Source organism: Taudactylus pleione, unplaced genomic scaffold (genome assembly GCF_031769625.1).
Source record: "Taudactylus pleione unplaced genomic scaffold, aTauple2 ptg000274l, whole genome shotgun sequence".
Classification (NCBI taxonomy): Eukaryota; Metazoa; Chordata; class Amphibia; order Anura; family Myobatrachidae; genus Taudactylus; species Taudactylus pleione.
This window is the reverse complement of record NW_028284676.1, coordinates 3,094,234-3,106,887: the sequence shown is the minus strand read 5'-3', so window position 1 is coordinate 3,106,887 and position 12,654 is coordinate 3,094,234.

The following is a 12,654-nucleotide window of genomic DNA, read 5'->3' as shown; positions in this document are numbered from 1 at the left end:
TTACAGCACCCTTTAACGGTCAAGCCAGCCGGCCCTTTACTTATGATGACACAGGCGCACGCTTGGCACTACTTTGTTGATGCACGTGCGGCTACTGCGCACACAATTCACAAACACAGAAAATATTTTTTTTTGGGGTTTGGACTGGAGTGTACTTTGGGGGTTACAGCACCCTTTAATGGTCAAGCCAGCCGGCCCTTTACTTATGACACAGGCGCACGCTTGGCACTACTTTGTTGATGCACGTGCGGCTACTGCGCACACAATTCACAAACACAGAAAATAATTTTTTTTTTGGTTTGGACTGGAGTGTACTTTCGGGGGTTACAGCACCCTTAACGGTCAAGCCAGCCGGCCCTTTACTTATGACACAGGCGCACGCTTGGCACTACTTTGTTGATGCACGTGCGGCTACTGCGCACACAATTCACAAACACAGAAAATAATTTTTTTTTTGGTTTGGACTGGAGTGTACTTTCGGGGGTTACAGCACCCTTACCGGTCAAGCCAGCCGGCCCTTTACTTATGACACAGGCGCACGCTTGGCACTACTTTGTTGATGCACGTGCGGCTACTGCGCACACAATTCACAAACACAGAAAATATTTTTTTTTTTGGTTTGGACTGGAGTGTACTTTCGGGGGTTACAGCACCCTTAACGGTCAAGCCAGCCGGCCCTTTACTTATGACACAGGCGCACGCTTGGCACTACTTTGTTGATGCACGTGCGGCTACTGCGCACACAATTCAGAAACACAGAAAATAATATTTTTTTTCGTTTGGACTGGAGTGTACTTTCGGGGGTTACAGCACCCTTTAACGGTCAAGCCAGCCGGCCCTTTACTTATGACACAGGCGCACGCTTGGCACTACTTTGTTGATGCACGTGTGGCTACTGCGCACACAATTCACAAACACAGAAAATATATTATTTTTTTAGCACTTGGGGGGAGCACCCCTGATGGACAGAGCACCCCCTGGACAACACTACAGCACCCCTTTAGGACTGGGACACTGCACAGGACTTTGGAGTGGACACAGCCCCTATGGAGAACTGACTGCACAACACAGTCCAGCCAGCCCCTATGGACTTTGAAGTAGTGGACACAGCCCCTATTAACAACAGCAGCACAGCACAACACAGCCAGCCCCTATGGACTTTGACGTAGTGGACAACAGCAGCACTACACTACACTACACTACACAGCCCTAACTCCCACCCTCCCTCTTCACTGTCCACAGCCGAGTGAGAAAATGGCGCCGACGCGGGTACCTTATATAGGATCCAAAACCCGCGAGACTCGGAAGGCGGGATGATGACGTTTTGCCTCGATTTCAGATCCGAGTCAGGCGGGAAAAGTCGAGCCTGATTCGGATCGGACTCGGCTCGGGGGGGCTCGGGGGGGTTCGGATTTCAGAAATCCGAACCCGCTCACCCCTAATCTGAACCTGCGGTTGGACTGCCATAGTCTTCTTTGTTTGGTCACAGCGAGTGGAAAATCTTCGCACGTTTCGTCATGGTAGATGAGGAAGATGTGTCTGTGAGATTACATCAGAGATGTGTGATTGAATTTTGCACCATTAGTGTGTCTTCAGGACTGGATTAGAGAAGCACTCAGGGGTCTGATACAAAGATCTACATTCATGTGTCACAAATTTCCAACATTTCGGAGCTCATAGCCCCTTTATCAAGGCAGATTTCATAGCCCCTTTGTCACACCTTGACAAAGGGGTTACGAGCTCCGAATATGGATTTTTGTATCAGACTTCTGAGTGCCGCTGCTTTGTTTTCAGTTAATCTAATTTTCAGAAGACGCTGGAGCATCGCATTAAGGGCTCTATTTATTAACATTATTTTTACTAAAATAAAGTGATAAAGGCTGTTTTGTGTTTTCACACCCTTTTCACCTTATTTTAGTATCACCTATAGTTATTACAGTGCAATTGGAGTAGAGATTGAATTCTACTCCAACCCCTAAGTATCACTTATTGAATTCTACTCCAACCCCTAAGTATTACCTCACTGGAGGTGGCGTTATCCATGGTCTCCCCCGGTTACCATAATTTCCTACTCTGCTCTAAAAGGCAGAGCAGAGCCGGGAGCTGGTCCCAGTGATCAGCTGTGTGGTCTAAACAGACCGCAAGCTAATCACTGAAAAAAAATAATAGTCAAAAAAAAAATTAACTTACCTGACTCCAGGGACGGAGTTCGGGGCTCCGGTGATGACTCCTCTCCAGTCAGCTGGTCTCCCATGCTGCACTGCGGCCCGGTCATCAGGTGATCGGGTCCCAGTGCAGTATGGGATATCAGCTGGCCGGAGGCATGGAAGACATCACCGAAGCACAGATGACTGCAGGTAAATGCTATTAAGGGCGGGGCTTAGCGCCAGGGGGGGTAGCAGCGCAGGGTACTAGTCACAGTATTTTTTTGCAAAAATATCGTGACTAGTGTGCGGAGGGGATTCGCAGGGACAGAGCTTTCTCGCAAGCTCTGTCCCTGCAAGGGATTTGCAGTAAATCCCTGTGATATTTCCTGAATTCGCAATGCGAATTCAGTCGATAATATCACACTACAATCTGCATTACAAATGTGGATTGTAGTAAATAGAGCCCTAAGTGTTTGTGGAGTGTTTTTGGGGAAAAGAAGGAACTCACCAAAATATGTCTAGACTTTTCTTTTACTTCATCATAAGAATAAATTCTGCCATAAATTCAATTAGTCGACGTTTCGATTCTGACAAATCATTATCAAGACCAGCACAAGCTACAAACATCAAGGCAGCAGATTCACATACAGCAGGCTAATGTATATGTAATGCATGGTTGTGTCACCCACAGGTAATGTATATGTAATGCATGGTTGTGTCACCCACAGGTAATGTATATGTAATGCATGGTTGTGTCACCCACAGCTAATGTATATGTAATGCATGGTTGTGTCACCCACAGGTAATGTATATGTAATGCATGGTTGTGTCACCCACAGCTAATGTATATGTAATGCATGGTTGTGTCACCCACAGGTAATGTATATGTAATGCATGGTTGTGTCACCCACAGGTAATGTATATGTAATGCATGGTTGTGTCACCCACAGGTAATGTATATGTAATGCATGGTTGTGTCACCCACAGCTAATGTATATGTAATGCATGGTTGTGTCACCCACAGGTAATGTAGACCACAGCACTTCTATATACACTTTGCTGCCTGGGAACAAAAAGTTAGGGGTCTATTCAATATCCCTTAATTTCTACAAAAGTTGGAGAAAAATAAAATTTCACCAACTTTTGTAGAAATTAAGTATCGGGCCAGTCATTATAAAGGTAACGCAGGAGATACGGTATCACAGATATCTCCCGCTTACCTTTCAGTCCCAATCTGGCCCGGCATCCCTATACAATAGCATGGGGACCTAAATTCATCAAGCTCCGCAAATACTACATTGTATACTAATACTACATTCTCGGAGCTTGACAGCAGGAACCTTCACATCTTCAGATGGGGCTGATTCCTGGACACAGGGTCCCTCGGCCCCTGTTTGGCTCCTTCTGCCAGACATGGAGTTTTTAGTATACATGCGCACCACTTGCGCACTGGGGCATGTTGAATTGCTGCAGTGATTTTGTATGCACTGCTGCTACTTGCAGCAAGTTGGATATTAATTATTGGGGGACACCCGGCCCCATGGTTATAAATAGGCCCCTGATTAACGAGAAGAAGGCTCTAGAACCTAGTGAGAAAGAGAAAAAGAGTTCGGTGAGACTGCTGTGAGCTGCAGTGAGAGGTACAGCCAGGTGCAAGCAGCCTGACTTGTCTCTGAGCAGAGAGTTATCAGGATGGGTGTTGGTTGTTAGAGTGTTAGAGGCATCCTGAGTTTGTGTGTTTATGTGTGAAGCCTGAACACATTATGTGTATCGAGTGGTGCAGGGAACAGACACTAAAGTGGAAGTGATAACAAATAATGAAGTGAGAACAGGGCACGTGAAGTGAACCTGGTAGCATGGTGGCTGAGACAGGGAGACACAGTGTCTACCCAGTCATCAACAGTGGCACTATGATGTGTTGTACAAGTGTATGTTTGGCACTAATTTAGTAATTGTACTATACTGCCATGCTTGTGGCAGCTCCATGTATAACTTTCTTGTTACTAAACATGTGCAGGCAGTGGCGTAAGTTCAACCCAGACGCCTGGAGGCAAGTTATAATTTGGTGCCCCCCCCCGACATACAGCCACTGACACTATAGCAATTCGCAGGCGGACAGGCTTTAGACAGACAAAGGCAGCAACTGATGGTCTGACATGGAGCTCTCCACTAGTGTATGGCGGATTCTCAGGTGCCGGGAAGGGGTGCCATGTATTGGGCGGCCGTGACAGTACACTCCGGGTACATAGTTACAGCCCTAAGTGGGGTGAATATGTTGTGGACAATGGAGGAGGTGCCCCTTCAGAGCTGGAGCCCGGCGGCAGGCGCCTCCATTGTCTCCCATAGTTCTGCCCCTGTGTGCAGGTCGCCTGTCTGTGTAACTAGCCACTACAATATTATCCAGGTAAGATATGCAGAGCCTGGAGCCAGAAGATATGCACTTACATCACCACAACAATAAGACAGAGCCACATATAAAACAGCATTCCATTTCTCTTCACATAAAGAGTCTTTATGGGTTGTAAATATATTGTCTATATTGGTTAAATATGAACTGTCTGATAGCTTAGCTGCACCTGAAGCAATGGTCGGCTTTCCCACAGCTTTTACCCAGCTCATAAAGGTCCCCCATTCTCTTATCTCTATCAGTAATAAGTCCAGTGTCCTCAGGGATCTAGTTTCATGGGACAACCACCATAATAACAATATATCACACACCACCAGGAGCCAACGGCATCTTCTCAATATTTTTCCAACTGGATTGTTTTGTTATAGGTCTATGACCTTAATATTCTACAGTATATTTAAATATCTAGTTGTTCAATATTATTTATTCAGTTTTACATTCGAAGATGCTGTGGGATAAATGCAAAGAACAGAATATTTAAAGTAATTCTATATCTATGAGAAGTGCTACAACGAAGAGGTAAATGTCCTTTTAAAAAGAAATGTTTAATTTTTGTTTTGTTTTAATTTTTGGTCGTTTGGAATGCAGTAATTACTGAAAATCTCAGACAACAAAAGCGATCTAAGCCATTTAATATAATTATCATTACGAAAATGTATTTTTGGAAAATTCAAGAAATTCCTGGCAAAGCTCAGATTAAAAATTAAAAAGAATTTATGGAATTTATTTTTACAAGAAATTAAGATTAATAAAATAATAAAATCTAAAGACATTTTCATACTAACGGTTATTCATTGTTATATTCGGCATTACCTTATACAAGAATCAAACATGGTATCAGACTAACTTTGTAGAAAACTCTCTTCAGCTAAATAAATAACATTTTCCAAATGATCGTTGAGGTCATCTCCTTACCAGTTCCTGGAACTGAATGAAGAAGTAGAAAAACAAAAGACAATTTCCAGTATTGCATATATGGGTTCATTCTCTTGAACAGAGCGTTGAAGACTAACTGATTTAATCACTGGTTGATTTGTGCCTCTTACAACCCTCACCTAAGCACCACCCTCTCTGACTTAGCCCAATTGTGCTTTACACATGATGGAAAATGTGGTTAGGTGGATGGTGATAGCTATCAAAGCACTATCACCTGGTTCAATAGTTATAATAGTGTTACATATTCACTGTCTGCAGAGCCAAGTCTTGTGGTCCATAAATGCAAATAAAATTAATCACGAGCCTATAAGAAATAGTTACAATAAATATATAGATAATTTGTTTAAACCACTTTGTATATACCACTGAGTATAAAAAATGCCTTCTTTCCCTTGCATTCCAACACCTATATTGATGTTATGAAAAATGAATACAGCATATAAAATGTGATTTTATGTACAACTCAATTGTAGTTCCCAACATTCCTCTACCTTCAGGTTGGGGGGGGGGGTGGAAGAGAATCAGCGCTTAATTGTAATGAATCGTGATTACTGCAAGGGAGTTTGATACATCAGTGTGTGTTTAGTACATTAACATTGAGCATTATTAGATAGTAAAACTGCAAGGTGTAGCGCTTCAGTTCTACCTTCAGGTTGTCATCCTGAAGGCAATTTTAAAGTCACAAATTTGAGGTCAAAAGCTTTAACTAAGAAAAGTTAAAGCATATTGAATCATTACAGGGTTCAACGGAGCTGTTCTTGAACCTGATGCAGATTTTATAATTGTGCACTTATTTGAGTTAAAATATTATTTCTTCCTGAAATGATCACCAGTATAAAAAAAAGAGTTTGATTTGATTGAATTTATTCTAACCCAGGCGATGACTGGTCCCCATCTGACATGAGGTGGCTTATATGTAGCAGCAGAGAAATGGTTTGGGAAACACCAGTGAGGCAACGCAACAGTCGTGGTTCCTAGAGAGCTTGCGGGCCAAGAGTGTAGTGAAATGTATTCTTGTAGGATGAGACTTTGATCATGTCACACTCAAGAGACTAAGGGGCCAATTTATAAAAGGGCTTTTCCCTATTTAGCAAGATTCACAGACTACCGCCAGCATAAGGAAGCCTCTTGAAGAAGGATTGTATATATGCCACAGCATATTGATAGCAGAAGAGTAAACCAGAAAAAAAAACCATATTTATTTATTTATTTAAATATGTTTTCTTCAAATGAACAGTAAAAATGTAATTCATTTTTTTTATATTTCTTTAAAAATTATTTTCCAGATATTTAATTATTTTAGTATCTATGAAGTCTGACAATTATTTTATGTATGCTCTACAATTTTGTTTTATAAATGTTTATAATCTGCCAAATATCTGTGTAAATTTTTGCCTCCGCTGTTTATTATAATGTTATTAATCCTTATGGTTTAACCTCTTCAATACTCCATCTGTTGTGCTGTTGCCAAAGTAATGTTGAATATAAAATAACTAACCAGAAATAAAAATTATTTGTTTCATTGTTTTTTTTTTTTGCAGACTAAAAGGTTTATATCTTATTAAGATTGCAATAGGAAACAATACTCTTCCTTTGCCAGCTTTGATCTGAAAGCTACAATGTAAAATCTGTATAAAGTGTTTAAAAATATATTTATATACAGTATATGTCCTAATATTGAGCAAATTAAGGTTTAATAGCTAACTGTACAACATGTAAAATACAGGAAATTTGTTTTTCTCTACTTCTTTATCTACTGATCCATTTCCCCATGAAACTATAAAAGTCACATTTTAGACAAACCATGGCAGATGCTGCTCAGTAACATAACAGTGATTATTTTTTTATACATATTTATTGCTGCTTTACATATTTATTGCTGCTTTTTGGCTTGGAGCATGCAGGACCTGTGGGTGTGAAAAGATTGATCAAAACAAAACCATGTGGTCTGTCTAAAGCTGATTACTCTCCCCCAAAATTGTTTTTCACACTTATTATCATCTACTCACTAAGATTGGTTCCAATGCTTATATTTTGCTAAAGCCTTCGGTTACTCATTGACCTATCTCCAAAATACCCTCACAACTGAAATTATACAAATATGCTGTAATACAAACAGTGATCTACCTTAAATTTTGCATTTATAAGCAACCAACTATACATATGACATGATTTTTTTAAGGACACAAACACAGAACATTATTAAATTGAGTTTAATATGAAAAAGAAAGTCACAATTCTTAATACATACAAAAAGGATACAATTATTTTCAGTAATAATATTGCAAAGCAGTTTAATAGGTGAGTAGTAAATTCAGACACCAAACACTCATGGGCTTCCATGTGACTGCTTCGGGAAGACTGAATCATGTATAGATCTTCAATAACAGATTGCCCTCCCAGACATGACAAATTCTTAAATCATTACATTGACTCTTAAACATGTTCTCCTGCCCACCAGCCCCCTCTTGATTGTGAGGTCACATATAGAAGGTCAGTTTGTATGCCAATTACACAGAATATGAATGTATGCACAGAACCATAGGAAACATCTTTATGAAATATAATGCCTTGTAAATCTACTGTATGTTACAGTATATCACTATTGGGAGGATTTATCAAACTTTTTAAAAAGGGAATATGGAGGTGGTGCCCACAACAACCAATCCGATTCTATCTTTCATTTTGTAGATTGCACTAGATAAATAATATAATCTGGTTGCTATGCCACTGCCAAGTTGCTTTGCCACTTTTGCTCTGTAGACTTTTTGATAAATCTCCCCTCTAAGCTCCATATGCAGCTGATTGCTATGATTGACAAATTTGATGGCACTCTTTTCCCTTATTATCTACTGTATATCATCTCAGGTATGAATTATAAAAAAAACTATAAAATAATTTAATATGCATATTAGTTTCTATTTAAACACTGCACTCACAGTCAGTTTTTCAGGTGCTCACCTATTTGGAGCTGCTTCTCTCCCTCCCCATGGAGGAGACTCGGATTGGCAAACTGTAGAGCTACTGACATCTATATTGCTGCGCTGAGAGGCGAAACAGATTTTAGGTTAGCACAAAGTTTTAAAAAATAGATCCTTTATGCTCCATCTAATAATGATACTAGTTGCCAGCAGACACAAAGGCTTCTCTGAGTCCCCATTGGTGGCAATAGGAACTGTACCGGTAACGCCATCAGTAGTGTAATAATTTCTACATAAACAGCAATAAATTAAGTTTACCGCTGTTTGATAACTATCGGATTGCTGTCATAATCCCTTTTCATCTGAAACTAGTGCTAAAGGGTTGTGACTCGTTGTTGACCCCTGGTTCTGTCACTGCTAAAATATATGGGTTATATTCAATTGGCTGCGAGAAAAGCCAAAAACCCGCACCTGCTAGGTATTTCCTGCAGGTGCGGGTTTTTTGCTATTCTATTAGGTGCGTGTTTTTTATAAAAACACGCGCCGGGAGGTTTTTTTTGCGCACCTCCTGAGCAAGCGTGATTTTTCCAGAAATCAATGTTCTTAGGAAAAATCACGTGTACTTGCTCTGACAACCCCCCCCCCCTCCCCAAAGGACTAATTAAACAATTGGAAGTATCCAATTAGCTTAATTAGTCCTTAATTACTCACCTTCCGAAGCGCTGTCTTCTCATGTTCTTCTGCATCCAGCGTCGAGAGCCGGCTCTTCTGCAGCAGCGGTGAGTATGTCAGTGTGTGTGGTGTATGTAAGTGCGTATGAGTGAGTGAGTGTGTGTGTGTGCATGAGTGTGTGTGTGTGTGTGTGTGAGACCCGGTGCGGTGTGTGTGGCCCCACCGGAATGGGCGCTGGGAGAACTACATCTCCCAGCAGCCCTTGCTCCTCCCATCAGCCCCCGGGACCCCCAGCAGCCCCCTCTCCAGTAAGAAGAGAGAGGGGAGGCTGCCGGGAGCCGCGGAGACCCGGACAGGTAAGCGACTTTTTTTTTTTAAATGTACGCGGCGCGTGGTTTTCAGTGATGAAAACCCTGTGTCCACTGTTTTTTTTATTGAATCCCGCGGGTATCGGGACCGCACATACCAGCTGGATTTCGAAATTGGCCACGAGGGTCGCAAGGTTTTTTCCTCGCAAAGCCTCGCGGCCAATTGAATATACCCCTAAGTCTGGGTATAGTAACCTGTAGGATAACAAGAAACCAATAATGTGGCTGCAAAATATATTTTTTCAACAGATATGTAGTAATGTAACAAGAAAAAAAAATCTGTGATATTTTCTATTATTTGTGACACATACTGTATTATGGTTGTAACTTCATACTAGAACTCAGGAGCTTATATATTAAAGTAAATATCCCCGAAAATGATGCACAAATAGCAGTTTCTGCATGATTTTAGTACTGGAGCAATTTGCCAAAACCAAATACAGGAGATAGAGATATCTCCTGCATTAGGCAAACTAAAGCATAGACCACAATCCCTATTACTCGTAATGAGGACGGCAGTCTGAAGCAATTTACCCAGCTCCTAAATTCATACCTTTTCCATGCCTGGCCTCAAAAACTGATGCTAAGAACATGTAATACCACAATATGGGCCTCTTTCAGACTTGTATGCAAACCCAATGGTTAGCATACAAGTCCGATGGTGGGTGGACTGCTCATGTGCAGGACCGCAATCCACATGTTCTGTGATGCCATGGTGACATTGGCTACAGTGCCCTCGACGTCGCAGCCTGTCAATCATATGCGCACTGCAGCCACGACGCATGCGTAGTTCACCCACTGGTTGGGGGGGGGCGGTGAATGGGCTGCGATGGGGACCGTTCCACAAAATGGAAGTACGTTGCCTCAATTTTGTGGGAGTGCCGAGGACAGGGTCTGTATCTTTTAACTCAGATTTCCTGGCCCAGGCATGGGAGGTCCAATGTCTTCTCTTTCTTCAAGTATATGGATACACCATGTATGAACAATTGCCATGGTGTGATAGGTCCACTCTGGGTTTTGGAGGAGCCAGGCAGGAACCGCCCCCTTAGAATTACACTTACAGTCGATTCTCTTCAACAGGCTTATCACAGGGTCCATGAGACGGAGTTGCACGTAATGCTGGTGTTGAGCGATTTTGTTTTTGCTATTGCGTCAGCGTGAAAATCATTAAAGACTCATATGGTGCATGTGTCTAAGTGTGCGTACGCACAGAGGCGCAGTTACGATTTTGAGACGCACAGCCTCAGAAATTTAATGGATATGTGCTGGGCTTTCCTGGGCGGTGACTGGGAGGTGGCACAGAGATAGTACGTCTTATGGGTGTGTTATGGAATGTCACTGAAGTGGTTGCAAACTCAGACGCCTAATCGCTTACATTGGAGGCCATATTCTGATGGAGATTGTGCACCTAGCATGGGGGTAGTGCAAGCTTTGATGGTGCGACTGGTGGTTGTGTCTAAAGACGCTCACAGTTGGCGTCCCAGTTCTTGCGCAGTCAAATGCACACGGTTCATCAGGGAAAGGACTGATACTAATATCTGCATAAAGTCGCAGATGTGACTACGGCAACAGACCCTAATGCGGTTGCGGCAGTGTGTGACCCTGATTCAGTCCCTCTGTGTTCTGTTAGGATACACCTCAGGTCCCCGATCTCCCGTCATAGAGCAGTCATATAGGGTATGAGGAAAATAACACACCTTAAAGAATGTATTATGGTAATGTAGGCTTTCCCGATGAGTTGCTAGCGCCAGCTCAGCGTACCTATCATTCCTAATTTGGACCGTTTTTAGGTGTTGTGACACTTGATTTAGGTCATACCGTAGAGGCTGCTTTCTTTGCGCAATTTATGGATGCCAATTATTTTCGAATGTGTTACTTTGGTGTGGAGTTTGCATGTTCTCCACCGGTTTGTTTGGCTCCGGTCTCCTCCCACAGTGCAAAGATATACTGGGTAGGTTAGTTTTTTTGTCTAAGCAAAAATGGACTGTAGCTTGTGTTTGCCTGGTATAGGTTAAGGAAATGGATGTAAGCCGGCATTGGAGTTAGACTCCCCTTTGTTAACCCAAGTGAAAGTGAAATGTATGATAAAGGACAATAAGCCCTAAAACCTGGAATCTTAAAACCTTATGAGAATGGGGGATTCTAATTCCGGTTTATTGCCGAGTGTGGATAAAGGTTGAAATTAAAGGAGGATTAATCGGGTCCATACATCCATTACATATGTAATACGTGATTGAGAACACAAGATATAACGGTTCTCTTGATTATAATAATTTTTAACACACAAAAAAAAATAAACATACACATAAGACACTAAAAAAGTAGGAAATATACTATTCATACAGTGTAATATCACTTTAGGGCTGCAAGAATTTCTGATTATAGAATATGCATGGGGACATCCCAATATAGGTCCAAGGTATCTCAATGTTATTATGTCAAATCTTTTGATATTTAGCTGTCAGTAATTTGACTAGCTATATTTAAATTTTTTGGTAAATAGCCCAAATTCCAGAACCACCAACGTTTCCTGCCTAAGCTACTGTATTCTACCGAATTATGGACCTCATTCAGAGGAGGTCGTTAGTTGCAAGCGGTCGCCCTGAATCAGCCTCCTTACCACCCACAGCTTAACAACCGACCAGGTTGATGGTCGCGATGGTGATCACCATCGCGACCATCGGGGCTTACGACCAGACCCTAAGGTTCGGTCTGGGCACTCGTAAGCCCCAGGGAGCTTTCTTCTCTAATGGAGCAGGAAGCTCCCCACTGACATCACTGATGATGTCAGTGCGGCCGCCCACAAAACGGTAGGCATTCGTTAAGGAATGCCTCTTTTTTATAAACCACCCCCCCGGCCCACCTACCAAACGGGGGTAGCTGTCGATCAACATCGACAGCGGCCCCTTTGGTAACGAGCTCCGGATCGACAGAGTTTCTCTGTCGCTCCGGGGCTTGCGCACGTGCAGTGCGTCCGCTGCGCGTGCGCAGGCCAAACCATTGAGTTGGTTACGAGCGCATCGGCACTCTCGACCAACTCTGAATGAGATCCTATGTCCCCTTTGTAGAGTTCAAATAAAATTGACATGTGTTCTTTCCATACTTAAACAACCCTCTGACCCCAGGCCACAATGGCTGCCAATGTTTCTGTATTACTGGATCATTCTGCCACTAAGCACTTTCCATATGTTGCACTTACCCTC